This window comes from Orcinus orca, unplaced genomic scaffold (assembly GCF_937001465.1).
Source record: "Orcinus orca unplaced genomic scaffold, mOrcOrc1.1 scaffold_186, whole genome shotgun sequence".
NCBI lineage: Eukaryota > Metazoa > Chordata > Mammalia > Artiodactyla > Delphinidae > Orcinus > Orcinus orca.
Genome location: NW_026043915.1, coordinates 276,137 through 291,276, shown reverse-complemented (window position 1 = coordinate 291,276; position 15,140 = coordinate 276,137). Strand labels below are relative to the sequence as shown.

Genomic DNA, 15,140 nt, shown 5'->3' with positions numbered 1-15,140 from the left:
CTACATAATTAATGTTTTCAAGGCTCTTACATTTACTTTGTTTTTGGCATATATGCAGTTCAGAAATTAACATGTCCCCAATAATATTACTAAGAATAAGATTTTATTATTTATTTGGAAACACTGTATATTTAACACTTGGAATGATCCTGCAACATATATGTATCCAGGTGATCTATCATATAGTCGACCACTGCTTTATTGACTCTGGAATTTTTGCAGGTATCCCTTCAGAAGAGCAAGGAGTCTCTTTCTAGGGTATGACATTGCAGTTCTGCAAGTACACAGGTAACGTTGATGGGATACAAAATGATACCGTTGACTGAGGAAATCTGATGGTGTACCCTAGAATAATATGGATATCACATACATTCTCTGAATGTGTTTTCAGACTCCTGTCACGACATGATGGTGAGATACCAGTGGTAGATAACAGGGGACGTTGCTGGCATCTAGGTAAGTGATGATGTGGGCCTAAAGCACATCACAGACCATGTGTTCTTCACGTACGTAGGTAAGTGATGATGGCGTTCCTAACGCTTTTCGTTAGCGTGATTTTGTTGCAGGTGTTCAGGTAAGAAGTTCTAAGAGTCCTCACAAATTCTAGTAAACACGAGTTTACACTTTTCGTATTTTAGTTAGAATTTGTTTAATCCTGTAAGTATCGAGGAGTCGTTCACCTCCAGGTACTTGTTGTGACGTCACTAGGTTGTCATATCCATAAGATTTTTGCAGGTACCCAGGTAGGTGCCACTGGTCTCTCCTGACAACAGTGTTGACCTTGAACAGATGCAGGGAGCCAGGTAGAGTTGATGTGTTCCTTAATAATGGAGGTGAACAAGGTTAGGTGCAGGCATCCTGGTAGAACAAGTTGTGTCTTGAACACATTTGTTGCATGTATTTCATGAGGTTCCTGTTAGGAAAACAGGGTGAACCTAATGGTTACTAGGGTAACACTTAAACAACTAAGTGTTAAAGTGCATCTTACCGCAGTGCAGACCGTGTGAACTTCAATATCTAGGTAAGTGAGGATTCTGTCCCTAACAGTTGTGTTAATGTCTTTTTTTTTTGCAGGTATCATGTTAAGATCTTTGCTTCTTATGCCGGTATGAGATCATGTGATATTCACTGATCCAAGACGTTCTTATATTCAGATATCTACATAATTCCTGATTTCAGTGTCTCATATTGACCTTTTTTTTGACATGTGATCTGTTAGGAATTTAATGTGTCCCTAAAAATACTAGTAGCGATGAGATTTTTAGTAGTCTTCTTTAGAGATAATATGTATTTAACACAGTAGTGATAGATGGATTTGCAGATGGGACCTTGCTGGTGTCCAGGTAAGTGATGATGTGAGCGTAAAGCACAGCACAGGCCTTCTGACCTCCAGATATCGTAGTAAGTAAGGATGTGTCCTAACACTTCCTGTTACCATGTGTTTCTTTTTCAGGGAAGAGGGTAAGAAATAATAGTGTCCTTGCCAGTCTGGAAAACAATCGTTTTCCCTTTTTATATTTTAGAGAAAGTTTAACACTCTTAAGTGTCGAGGGATTGCACATATGCAGATATTTATTATGGTTTTCCCACCACACTACTTCCCATAGGGTTTCTCAGATGTCCAGTCAAGAAACTATGGCTTTCCAACCTTGGTGTTGACCTAGGACTACTACAAGTATCCAGATAGAGTTGATGCATCTTATAATGGTAACGTAATCAAGGTGTCCTAGTAGGAAGGCCACATCTCATGTCTTTTCCAGGTTCCTGTCCAGACATCACTCTGAACCTAGCGTTGGTGTTAACGGGAGACACTGTGGCTGGGCAGGTATGTGACAACGTGGGCCTCACCCAGAGCACAGGCCACCTGACCTGCGCATACGTAGGTAAGTGATGACTGTGAGCCTGACACTTGTTACCATGACTCCTTAGCAGGTATTCAGGTAAGGACACATTCCTTACCAATTCTTGAAACCATTAGCTTTCAGTTTTCATTTTTAAGAGCAAATCTTGAACTCTGTGTGTCATGAGGGAGTACACATATCAGGTATTTATCATGATATCCCAGCCACAGTAGTGAGCATGGAAATTTTGCAGGTATGTTGTAAAGAACCGTTATTACCTGACAGTGTCCTTGACCTCAGAGTGTCCTGGAAGTATTGAGGTAGAGTTGATTTCATGATGATGGACATGACCAAGGTGGTTTGCAGGTGTCCTGCTAGAGCAAGTTGTGTCCTTTTCCACATATATCATCATGTGCTTTTCAGGTTCCTGTCAAGAGACGAAGCTTACAGTGGTCATTCTCTGGGGACATTTATGGTATCCAGGTAAGTCATGATGTGTAATGATGTGCACCTTCACCATATCAGACCGTCTGCTCTTCACATTCGTAGGTCAGTGTTAGTGATTGACTAAAGTTACTTACCATGTGTGTCTCTTTTCCGAGTAATTAGGTAAGAAATGATAGAATTTTACCCATTAAAGAAACCATGATACGCTACTGTTTGCCATTTTAGAGAAAATTTGTGTTTAGTCATGGGAGTGTCGAGCAGGTTGTGGGTATCCAGGTCATGATGATGGAATTGTGTGGCACGGCGTGTTTGCAAGTGAGCTGGGAATTGATGACGGTGTGTCGAACTTCGGCCAAGACCTTGAAGTACAGCATGAATCCAGGGAGAACTGATGGGGCCTGCAGTGATGGTAGTGGGCAAGGTGATTTGCAGTGTCCTAGTAGAGAAGGTGTGTCCACAGACATATTTGTCTCAAAGCGTTCTTTACATTCTTGTCAAGAAGTCATGGTGAGTCTCGAAATGATCATTAATGGGACTTGGCTTGTATCCAGGTAAGTGACGACGTGGGCCTTCAGCTGCCTCAAACAGTCTGATCGTCACATACGTAGGCTAGTGTGGATGGTGTTCCTAACTGTTCTATTACCATGGTCTCGTTTTGGTGTGTTTCTAGCAGGTATTCAGTTCAGAAATGACATTGTCTCATGCAGTGCTAGTAAGTGTTTGCCTTTTTTATTAGAATTTTGATATAACGTGTGTTGAATAGAACGTGTGTTAAAATACTGACAGAATCTGTTACTATGTTTTTTTCTTAAAGAGGTCAGTTCAGAAATGATACTGTCCCAACCAACGCTACTAATCAGTTTAGGGTTTAGGTATGTGTGTTTCACCTTAGCAGTCATGGAGGGATATGCAGGAATCCGGGTAAGTTATCCTGCTGTTCCACACCAGCACGTTGAGCATGAAATTTCACAGGTACTCAGACAAGAGATGATCGTGTGCCCAACCGTGGTGTTAACCTTGAAGTGCCTGCAGGACCCACATAGTGTTGATGATTCCCCTAATGATGTAAATAATCAGAATTAGTTACAGGTAGGCTTTTTTATTTTTGTCTTTAGGTGAAACGATTGTTTTGCCGTAAACTCCCTTGTCAAATGTGTTTCTTCATGTTATATCAGTGGTGACATTGCACTGAACCTAGTCATGGTCGTTAATGGGACCCTGCCAGTAACCAGGTAAGGTTGCTGCGGAACTTAGAGCAGAGTATAGACCAACGGTCTTCAGATGTCTACGTAAGTGAGGATGATGTCCCAAACCCCGAACACAGTGTTGCCATATTTTTTTCCCTGCAGATATCCTGTTACGGTTTTTGCTAGTGTAAAGGTACGTGATGTCACATGAATTCACTAGACCTTCTTATGTTCAGGTATGTATGTAATTAATGGTATTTTGAGGACTCTTTATATTTTAACTTACAGTGACTGTATTAGCTTTATTTTTGGTTTGTACGCCGTAAAGGTATTAATTTGTCCCTAACAACACAAGTAAACATGATATTTTACTGTATTCATGTTTCACAGTACCATTTGATACCCTCCTCCTGATAAGGGGATATGCAGGCATCCAGGTAATTTATCCTATTGTTCATCCCCACAGTAGTGAGCATGGAATTTGAAATACCTCGTGAAGAGAAGAAGGTATCTCTTATTAGGGTTTAGGCCTAGACTTCTGCAAGTATCCAGGTAATTTGGATGAGTCTCAAAAGTATGCAACTGGCCAAGGGTATCTGAAGGTGTACCCTAGAAAAATATGGATATCACACACATTCTCTAAATGTGTTTTCAGACTCCCGTCAGGACATGATGGTGAGCTACCAGTGGTAGATAACAGGGGACGTTGCTGGTGTCTAGGTAAGTGATGACTGTGAGCCTGATACTTGTTACCGTGACTCCTTTGCAGGTATTCAGGTAAGGACAGATTACTTACCAATTCTTGAAACCGTTAGCTTTCAGTGTTCATTTTTTAGAGCAAATCTTGAACTCTGTGTGTCATGAGGGATTACACATATCAGGTATTTCTCGTGATATCCCAGCCACAGTAGTGAGCACGGAAATTTTGCAGGTATGTTGTAAAGAACCGTTATTACCTGACAGTGTCCTTGACCTCAGAGTGTCCTGGAAGTATTGAGGTAGAGTTGATTTCATGATGATGGACATGACCAAGGTGGTTTGCAGGTGTCCTGCTAGAGCAAGTTGTGTCCTTTTACGCATATATCATCATGTGCTTTTCAGGTTCCTGTCAAGAGACGAAGCTTACAGTGGTCATTCTCTGGGGACATTTATGGTGTCCAGGTAGGTCATGATGTGTCATGATGTGCACCTTCACCATATCAGACCGTCTGCTCTTCACATTCGTAGGTCAGTGTTAGTGATTGAGTAAAGTTACTTACCATGTGTGTTTCTTTTCCAAGTAATCAGGTAAGAAACGATAATATTTTACCCATTGTAGCAATCATAATATGCTACTGTTTGCCATTTTAGAGAAAATTTGTGTTTAGTCGTGGGCGCGTTGAGCAGGTTGTGGGTATCCAGGTCATGATGATGGAATTGTGTGGCACGGCGTGTTTGCAAGTGAGCTGGGAATTGATGACGGTGTGTCTAACTCTGGCATAGACCTTGGAGTACAGCATGAATCCAGGGAGAACTGGTGGGGCCTGCAGTGATGGCAGTGGGCAAGGTGATTTGCAGTGTCCTAGTAGAGAAGGTGTGTCCACAGACATATCTGTCTCAAAGCGTTCTTTACATTCTTGTCAAGAAGTCATGGTGAGTCTCGAAATGACCATCAATGGGACTTGGCTTGTATCCAGGTAAGTGACGATGTGGGCCTTCAGCTGCCTCAAACAGTCTGATCGTCACATACGTAGGCTAGTGTGGATGGTGTTCCTAACTGTTCTATTACCATGGTCTCGTTTTGGTGTGTTTCTAGCAGGTATTCAGTTAAGAAATGACATTGTCTCATGCAATGATAGTAAGTATTTGCCTTTTTTATGAGAATTTTGATAGAACGTGTGTTTAATAGAAGGCATGTTTAAATAGTGACAGAGGGTAGTGCAGGTCCAGGTAACTTATTCTACTGTTGAAATATTAACGTTGAGATTTCTACAGGTACTCATAGAAGAGATGATAGTGCGCCTAACAGTGGTGTTGACGTTAAAGTGCTTCCAAAATCCAGGTAGTGTATGTGCTTCCCCTAACGATGGAAGTGACCAAGATTATTTGCAATGCTACTGACTTTGCATATAAAGAAGCATGTCCTTTACACAATTGTGGAATGCATCTCTCAAGTTTCTAGCCTTCATTGTGGAGTCATAATGAACAAAATAACCGTTGTCAGTGGGACCTTGCTAGTAACCAGGTATGTGATAAAGTGAGTCTTACCCCAATGCAGGTTATTAGGTTTTCAGATATCTAGGCGAATGAGAACGGTGTGTCTAACACAGTGTACTATGCTTTTTTATAGGTTTCCCGTTAAGTTCTTTGCCTCATGGACTCGTAGCAGACGATGTGACTTTAATTCACTAGACACCTTCTTATTTTCCAATAGGTAGGTAATTAATGGTAGTTTGAAGATTCTTAAATGAACCTTGTTTTGGCATGTAGTATGTCAGAAATGAGTTTATCCCTAATAGTCAGCATGAGAAATTAGTCTGTTGTTCAGAGATCATTTTTTTACACCATTGTGTTGGTTTCCAGGTAATTTATTTATTTTCCATACCCATGATACTGACCATGGGAGTTTTGCAGGTATCCCTTCAAAAGAGGAAGGTTCTCTTACTACGGTATGACCTCAGGTTTCTGCAGTTACGCAGATAATGTTTATGCATCCGTGAATGATAGAATTGATCAATGGAATTTGCAGGTGCACAGGTAGAATGAGGTGTGGACTGAGCACATTTTGCGTGATGTATTTTTCAGATGCATGTCAAGATACCTAGGTGGGCTTCCCAGTGGTAGTTAACATGTGACATTGCTGGTATCGAGGTATGTGATGGCCTGGGCCTAAACCACAGCACAGGCCATCTGCCCTTCATACATCTTGGTGAGTGATGATGTGTTCTCACACTCAGATTAACATGATTTCTTTTTTTTCGTGCAGGTATTCAGGTAAGAAATGATAGAGCTTTACCAACTCTAGAAAACATGTTTTCACTTTCTGTATGAGAAAAAGTTTGTGTTGAACCCTGTGCGTGTGGAAGGCTGGCACATGTCTAGGTATTTATCATGGTGTCCCCAGCCCCAGTAGTACCCACAGATTTTTTGCAGGTATCCAGTGAAGTACTGATGATTTAATTTGACATCAGTACTGATCTTTCACTAATGAAAACATCCAGGCTTGGTTGGTGTACTCCATAAAGATACTTGCAGATATCCTGGGAGAAGAAGTTGTGTCCTTTAACAGAGCTTTCCGAATGTCTTTTTCAGGTTCCTGTCAAGGCATCCCTTTGAACCTAGCGTTGGTGTTAACGGGGGACACTGTATGGGTGCAGGTAAGTGATGATGTGGGCCTAACTCATGGCACAATCCCTCTGATCTCCAGGTAGCCAGCTAAAGGATGATGGCGTCTCTCAGGGTTTTAGTTACCACAATTTCTTAGCTGGTATTCAGGCAGAAAATTAAATCAGTAAGGCAGTAGAGTCCTTACTGATTCTAAAGACAAGTAGTTTTCACCTTTCATAACTTAGAGAACATTTCTGTTGAACCGTGTGAGAGTTGATGCGTTGCCATATCCAGGTAATTAACATTATGTCCTCAAGTGCTTCAGTAACCATGGAAACTTTGCAGGTGTCCCATAAAGAAACACTGTCTTATCTGGCAGTGGCCTAGACCTTGGGATACTGCAAGTATTCAGTTAGAGTTGATAGTCTCATAATGATGCAGTGACCAAGGTTCCCGCAGGTGTCCTGGAAGAAGAATTGCATCCTTTTACACGTACATCATGATGTATTTTTCAGGTTCCTGTCGTGTTACCTCAATGAACCTGACAGTGGTCGTTAAGGGGGGACATTTCTGGTATCCAGCTATGTCATGAGGTGCCCCTTCGCTACGTGAGACCCGCTGGTCTCTGTGTATTTAGTTAATTGATGTTGATTGCTTGGACTTGTTTTACCATGTGTTTTCTTTTCAGATGTTCAGGTCGAAATGACAATTGTGTTTTTTTTACCAATGCTAGCAAACATCTTACTTTTTCATATTTAAGAAAAAATGTGTGTTTAAAAATGTGTGTTTAAACATGTGAGTGTTGAGCAATCCATGGGTATTCATGTAATAAAACTAGAGTTGTAGGTCACACAGGTTACCCTAGTATTTTTGCAGGTAAGTAGTTCAAACATGATGGTTTTCTCACAATGGCATAGATCTTGCAGTCATACAAGAGTTCAAGTAGAGTTGATGGGTCCTGCAGTGGTGGAAGTGGAGAAGGTTATTTGAAGTGTCCCGAGAGACAAGATATTCTGTAGACACATTTGTCACAATTTGTCTTTCAGGTTTCTGTCAAGAAACCATGATAAACCTCGTAATGCTCAATGACGGGACTTTGCTTTTATCTCGTACGTAACGATGTAGATCTATCTGTATTGAGGACCCTACAACTAATCTGCCCATCTGACAGGTAGGTTAAGTGTGGATGGTTTGCGAACTTTTCTGTTACTATGTTTTTTTCTTAAAGAGGTCAGTTCAGAAATGATATTGTCCCAACCAATGCTACTAATCAGTTTAGGGTTTAGGTATGATGTGTGTTTCACCTTAGCAGTGATGGAGGGATATGCAGGAATCCGGGTAAGTTATCCTGCTGTTCCACACCAGCACGTTGAGCATGAAATTTTCACAGGTACTCAGACAAGAGATGATCGTGTGCCCAACCGTGGTGTTAACCTTGAAGTGCCTGCAGGACCCACATAGTGTTGATGATTCCCCTAATGATGTAAATAATCAGAATTAGTTACAGGTAGGCTTTTTTATGTTTGTCTTTAGGTGAAACGATTTTTTTGCCGTAAACTCCCTTGTCAAATGTGTTTCTTCATATTATATTAGTGGTGACATTGCACTGAACCTAGTGACGGTAGTTAATGGGACCCTGCGAGTAACCAGTTAAGTGGAGCTGAGGACCTTACAGCAGAGTGTTGACCAACTGTCTTCAGAGGTCTGCATAAGTGAGGATGATGTCCCAAACCCCGAACACTGTGTTCCCATATTTTTTTCCCTGCAGATATCCTGTTACTGTTTTTGCTACTGTAAAGGTACGTGATGTCACATGAATTCATTAGCCCTTCTTATTTTCAGGTATGTATGTAATTAATGGTATTTTGAGGACTCTTTATATTTTAACTTACAGTGACTGTATTAGCTTTATGTTTGGCTTGTGCGCCGTAAAGGTGTTAATTTGTCCCTAACAACACAAGTAAACATGATATTTTACTATATTCATGTTCCAAAATACCATTTTATAGCCTCCTACTGGTAAGAGGATATGCAGGTATCCAGGTAATTTATCGTATTGTTCATTACCAGAGTAGTGAGCATGGAATTTGAAATACCTCTTCAAGAGAAGAAGGTATCTCTTACTAGGGTTTAGGCCTAGACTTCTGCAAGTATCCAGGTAATGTAGATGAGTCTCAAAAGTATGCAACTGACCAAGGGTATGTGAAGGTGTACTCTAGAATGTTATGGATATCACACCCATTCCCTAAATGTGTTTTCAGACTCCTGTCAGGACACGATGGTGAGCTACCAGTGGTAGATAACAGGGGACGTTGCTGGCATCTAGGTAAGTGATGATGTGGGCCTAAAGCACATCACAGACCATGTGTTCTTCACGTACGTAGGTAAGTGATGATGGCGTTCCTAACGCTTCTCGTTAGCGTGATTTTGTTGCAGGTGTTCAGGTAAGAAGTTCTAAGAGTCCTTACAAATTCTAATAAACACGAGTTTACACTTTTCATATTTTAGTTAGAATTTGTTTAATCCTGTAAGTATTGAGAAGTCGTTCACCTCCAGGTAGTTGTTGTGACATCTCTCCGCTGTCGTATCCATAAGATGTTTGCAGGTACCCAGGTAGGTGCCACTGGTCTCTCCTGACAACAGTGTTGACCTTGAATGGATGCAAGGAGCCAGGTAGAGTTGATGTGTTCTTTAATAATGGACGTGAACAAGGTTAGGTGCAGGCATCCTGGTAGAGCAAGTTGTGTCTTTAACACATTTGTTGCATGTATTTCATCAGGTTCCTGTTAGGAGAACAGGGTGAACCTTATGGTTACTAGTGTAACACTTAAACAGTTAAGTGTTAAAGTGCGTCTAACCCACACTGCAGACCTTGTGATCTTCAATATCTAGGTAAGTGAGGATGCTGTTCCTAACAGTTGTGTTTATGTCTTTTTTTTTGCAGGTATCATGTTAAGATCTTTGCTTGTTATGCCAGTATGAGATCATGTGATATTCACTGATTCAAGACGTTCTTATATTCAGATATCTACATAATGTCTGATTTCAGTGTCTCATATTGACTTTGTTTTTGACATGTGATCTGTTAGGAATTTAATGTGTCCCTAATAATACTGGTAGGGATGAGATTTTTAGCAGTCTCCTTTAGAGGTAATATGTATTTAACACAGTAGTGATAGATGGATTTGCAGATGGGACCTTGCTGGTGTCCAGGTAAGTGATGATGTGAGCGTAAAGCACAGCACAGGCCTTCTGACCTCCGGATATTTGAGTAAGTAAGGATGTGTCCTAACACTTCCTGTTACCATGGTTTCTTTTTCAGGGAACAGGGTAAGAAATAATAGTCTCCTTGCCAGTCTGGAAAACAATCGTTTTCCCTTTTTATATTTTAGAGAAAGTTTAACACTCTTAAGTGTCGAGGGATTGCACATATGCAGATATTTATTATGGATTTCCCACCACACTACTCCCCATAGGGTTTCTCAGATGTCCAGTCAAGAAAGTATGGCTTTCCAACCTTGGTGTTGACCTAGGAGTACTGCAAGTATCCAGATAGAGTTGATGCATCTTATAATGATAACGTAATCAAGGTGCCCTGGTAGGAAGGCCATATCTCATGTCTTTTCCAGGTTCCTGTCCAGACATCACTCTGAACCTAGTGTTGGTGTAAACGGGAGACACTGTTGCTGGGCAGGTATGTGACGACGTGGGCCTCACCCACAGCACAGGCCACCTGACCTGCACATACGTAGGTAAGTGATGACTGTGCGCCTGACACTTGTTACCACGACTCCTTAGCAGGTATTCAGGTAAGGACACAATCCTTACCAATTCTTGAAACCATTAGCTTTCAGTGTTCATTTTTTAGAGCAAATCTTGAACTCTGTCAAGATACCTAGGTGGGCTTCCCAGTGGTAGTTAACATGTGACATTGCTGGTATCGAGGTAAGTGATGGCCTGGGCCTAAACCACAGCACAGGCCATCTGCCCTTCATGTATCTTGGTGAGTGATGATGTGTTCTCACACTCAGATTAACATGATTTCTTTTTTTTCGTGCAGGTATTCAGGTAAGAAATGATAGAGCTTTACCAACTCTAGAAAACATGTTTTCACTTTCTGTATGAGAAAAAGTTTGTGTTGAACCCTGTGCGTGTGGAAGGCTGGCCCATGTCTAGGTACTTATCATGGTGTCCCCAGCCCCAGTAGTACCCACAGATTTTTTGCAGGTATCCAGTGAAGTAATGATGATTTTCTTTGACATCAGTACTGATCTTTCACTAATGAAAACATCCAGGCTTGGTTGGTGTACTCCATAAAGATATTTGCAGATATCCTGGGAGAAAAAGTTGTATCCTTTAAGAGAGCTTTCCGAATGTCTTTTTCAGGTTCCTGTCAAGGCATCCCTTTGAACCTAGCGTTGGTGTTAACGGGGGACACTGTAAGGGTGCAGGTAAGTGATGATGTGTGCCTAACTCATGGCACAATCCCTCTGATCTCCAGGTAGCCAGCTGAAGGATGATGGCGTCTCTCAGGGTTGTTGTTACCACAATTTCTTAGCTGGTATTCAGGCAGAAAATTAAATCAGTAAGGCAGTAGAGTCCTTACTGATTCTAAAAACAAGTAGTTTTCACCTTTCATAATTTAGAGAACATTTCTGTTGAACCATGTGAGAGTTGATGCGTTGCCATATCCAGGTAATTAACATTATGTCCTCAAGCGCAGCAGTAACCGTGGAAACTTTGCAGGTGTCCCATAAAGAAACACTGTCTTATCTGGCAGTGGTCTAGACCTTGGGATACTGCAAGTATTCAGTTACAGTTAATGGTCCTATAATGATGCATTGACCAAGGTTCCCGCAGGTGTCCTGGAAGAAGAATTGCATCCTTTTACATGTACAGCATGATGTATTTTTCAGGTTCCTGTCGTGTTACCTCAATGAACCTGACAGTGGTCGTTAAGGGGGGACATTTCTGGTATCCAGCTACGTCATGAGGTGCCCCTTCGCTACGTGAGACCCGCCGGTCTCCGTGTATCTAGTTAATTGATGTTGATTGCTTGGACTTGTTTTACCATGTGTTTTCTTTTCAGATATTCAGGTCGAAATGACGATTGTGTTTTTTTTACCAATGCTAGCAAACATCTTACTTTTTCATATGTAAGAGGAAATGTGTGTTTAAGCATGTGAGTGTTGAGCAATCCATGGGTATTCATGTAATAAAAATGGAGTTGTAGGTTACACAGTTTTCCTTAGTATTTTTGCAGGTAAGTAGTCCAAACATGATGGTGTCTCACAATGGCATAGATCTTGCAGTCATACAAGAGTTCAAGTAGAGTTGATGGGTCCTGCAGTGGTGGAAGCGTAGAAGGTTATTTGAAGTGTCCCGGGAGACAAGATATTCTGTAGACACATTTGTCACAATTTGTCTTTCAGGTTTCTGTCAAGAAACCATGATAAACCTCGTAACGCTCAATGACGGGACTTTGCTTTTATCTCGTACGTAACGATGTAGATCTATCTGTATTGAGGACCCTACAAATAATCTGCCCATCTGACAGGTAGGTTAAGTGTGGATGGTTTGCGAACTTTTCTGTTACTATGTTTTTTTCTTAAAGAGGTCAGTTCAGAAATGATATTGTCCCAACCAATGCTACTAATCAGTTTAGGGTTTAGGTATGATGTGTGTTTCACCTTAGCAGTGATGGAGGGATATGCAGGAATCCGGGTAAGTTATCCTGCTGTTGCACACCAGCACGTTGAGCATGAAATTTTCACAGGTACTCAGACAAGAGATGATCGTGTGCCCAACCGTGGTGTTAACCTTGAAGTGCCTGCAGGACCCACATAGTGTTGATGATTCCCCTAATGATGTAAATAATCAGAATTAATTACAGGTAGGCTTTTTTATTTTTGTCTTTAGGTGAAACGATTGTTTTGCCGTAAACTCCCTTGTCAAATGTGTTTCCTCATGTTATATTAGTGGTGACATTGCACTGAACCTAGTCATGGTCGTTAATGGGACCCTGCGAGTAACCAGGTAAGGTTACTGCGGAACTTAGAGTAGAGTATAGACCAACGGTCTTCAGATGTCTGCATAAGTGAGGATAATGTCCCAAACCCCGAACACAGTGTTCCCATGTTTTTTTCGCTGCAGATATCCTGTTACGGTTTTGGCTAATGTAAAGGTACGTGATGTCACATGAATTCATTAGACCTTCTTATGTTCAGGTATGTATGTAATTAATGGTATTTTGAGGACTCTTTATATTTTAACTTACAGTGACTGTATTAGCTTTATTTTTGGTTTGTACGCCGTAAAGGTATTAATTTGTCCCTAACAACACAAGTAAACATGATATTTTACTGTATTCATGTTTCACAATACTATTTGATACCCTCCTACTGATAAGGGGATATGCAGGTATCCAGGTAATTTATCCTATTGTTCATCCCCACAGTAGTGAGCATGGAATTTGAAATACCTCGTGAAGAGAAGAAGGTATCTCTTACTAGGGTTTAGGCCTAGACTTCTGCAAGTATCCAGGTAATTTGGATGAGTCTGAAAAGTATGCAAGTGACCAAGGGTATGTGAAGGTGTACCCTAGAATGTTATGGATATCACACCCATTTCCTAAATGTGTTTTCACACTCCTGTCAGGGCACGATGGTGAGCTACCAGTGGTAGATAACAGGGGACGTTGCTGGCATCTAGGTAAGTGATGATGTGGGCCTAAAGCACATCACAGACCATGTGTTCTTCACGTACGTAGGTAAGTGATGATAGCGTTCCTAACGCTTCTCGTTAGCGTGATTTTGTTGCAGGTGTTCAGGTAAGAAGTTCTAAGAGTCCTTACAAATTCTAATAAACACGAGTTTACACTTTTCATATTTTAGTTAGAATTTGTTTAATCCTGTAAGTATTGAGAAGTCGTTCACCTCCAGGTAGTTGTTGTGACATCTCTCCGCTGTCGTATCCATAAGATGTTTGCAGGTACCCAGGTAGGTGCCACTGGTCTCTCCTGACAACAGTGTTGACCTTGAATGGATGCAAGGAGCCAGGTAGAGTTGATGTGTTCTTTAATAATGGACGTGAACAAGGTTAGGTGCAGGCATCCTGGTAGAGCAAGTTGTGTCTTTAACACATTTGTTGCATGTATTTCATCAGGTTCCTGTTAGGAGAACAGGGTGAACCTTATGGTTACTAGTGTAACACTTAAACAGTTAAGTGTTAAAGTGCGTCTAACCCACACTGCAGACCTTGTGATCTTCAATATCTAGGTAAGTGAGGATGCTGTTCCTAACAGTTGTGTTTATGTCTTTTTTTTTGCAGGTATCATGTTAAGATCTTTGCTTGTTATGCCAGTATGAGATCATGTGATATTCACTGATTCAAGACGTTCTTATATTCAGATATCTACATAATGTCTGATTTCAGTGTCTCATATTGACTTTGTTTTTGACATGTGATCTGTTAGGAATTTAATGTGTCCCTAATAATACTGGTAGGGATGAGATTTTTAGCAGTCTCCTTTAGAGGTAATATGTATTTAACACAGTAGTGAGAGTTGGATTTGCAGATGGGACCTTGCTGGTGTCCAGGTAAGTGATGATGTGAGCGTAAAGCACAGCACAGGCCTTCTGACCTCTGGATGTTTGAGTAAGTAAGGATGTGTCCTAACACTTCCTGTTACCATGGGTTTTTTTCAGGGATTAGGGTAAGAAATAATAGTGTCTTTGCCAATCTGGAAAACAGTAGTTTTCCCTTTTATATTTTAGAGAAAGTTTAACACTCTTAAGTGTCGAGGGATTGCACATATGCAGATATTTATTATGGTTTTCCCACCACACTACTTCCCATAGGGTTTTTCAGATGTCCAGTCAAGAAACTATGGCTTTCCAACCTTGGTGTTGACCTTGGAGTACTGCAAGTATCCAGATAGAGTTGATGCGTCTTCTAATGATAACATAATCAAGGTGTCCTGGTAGGAAGGCCATATCTCATGTCTTTTCCAGGTTCCTGTCCAGACATCACTCTGAACCTAGCGTTGGTGTCAGTGGGCGACACTGTTGGGGGGCAGCTGTGTGACGATCTCAGCCTCACCCACAGCACAGGCTATCTGACCTGCGCATATGTAGTTAAGTTATGAGTGTGAGCCTGACACTTGTTACAATGACTTCTTTGCAGGTATTCAGGTAAGGACAGATTCCTTTCCAGTTCTTAAAACATTAGCTTTCAGTTTTCATATACCTACGTACATGAAGATCAGACCATCTGTTTTTCATGTACGTAGGTAAGTGTTGATGGCATTCCTAACACTTCTTGTTAGCTAGATTTTGTTGCAGGTATTCAGGTAAGAAAT

General features: G+C 41.1%; 1 long non-coding RNA gene across 1 annotated transcript; it reads left to right on the top strand.

Moving 5' to 3' along the window:
• Positions 1-153: 153 nt before the first annotated feature.
• LOC125963351 (uncharacterized) lies at positions 154-14,894 on the top strand. The gene is made up of 3 exons (XR_007475189.1): positions 154-293; positions 9,043-9,107; positions 14,794-14,894. It is a non-coding gene; the product is annotated as an uncharacterized LOC125963351 (long non-coding RNA).
• The last annotated feature ends 246 nt before the right edge of the window (positions 14,895-15,140 follow it).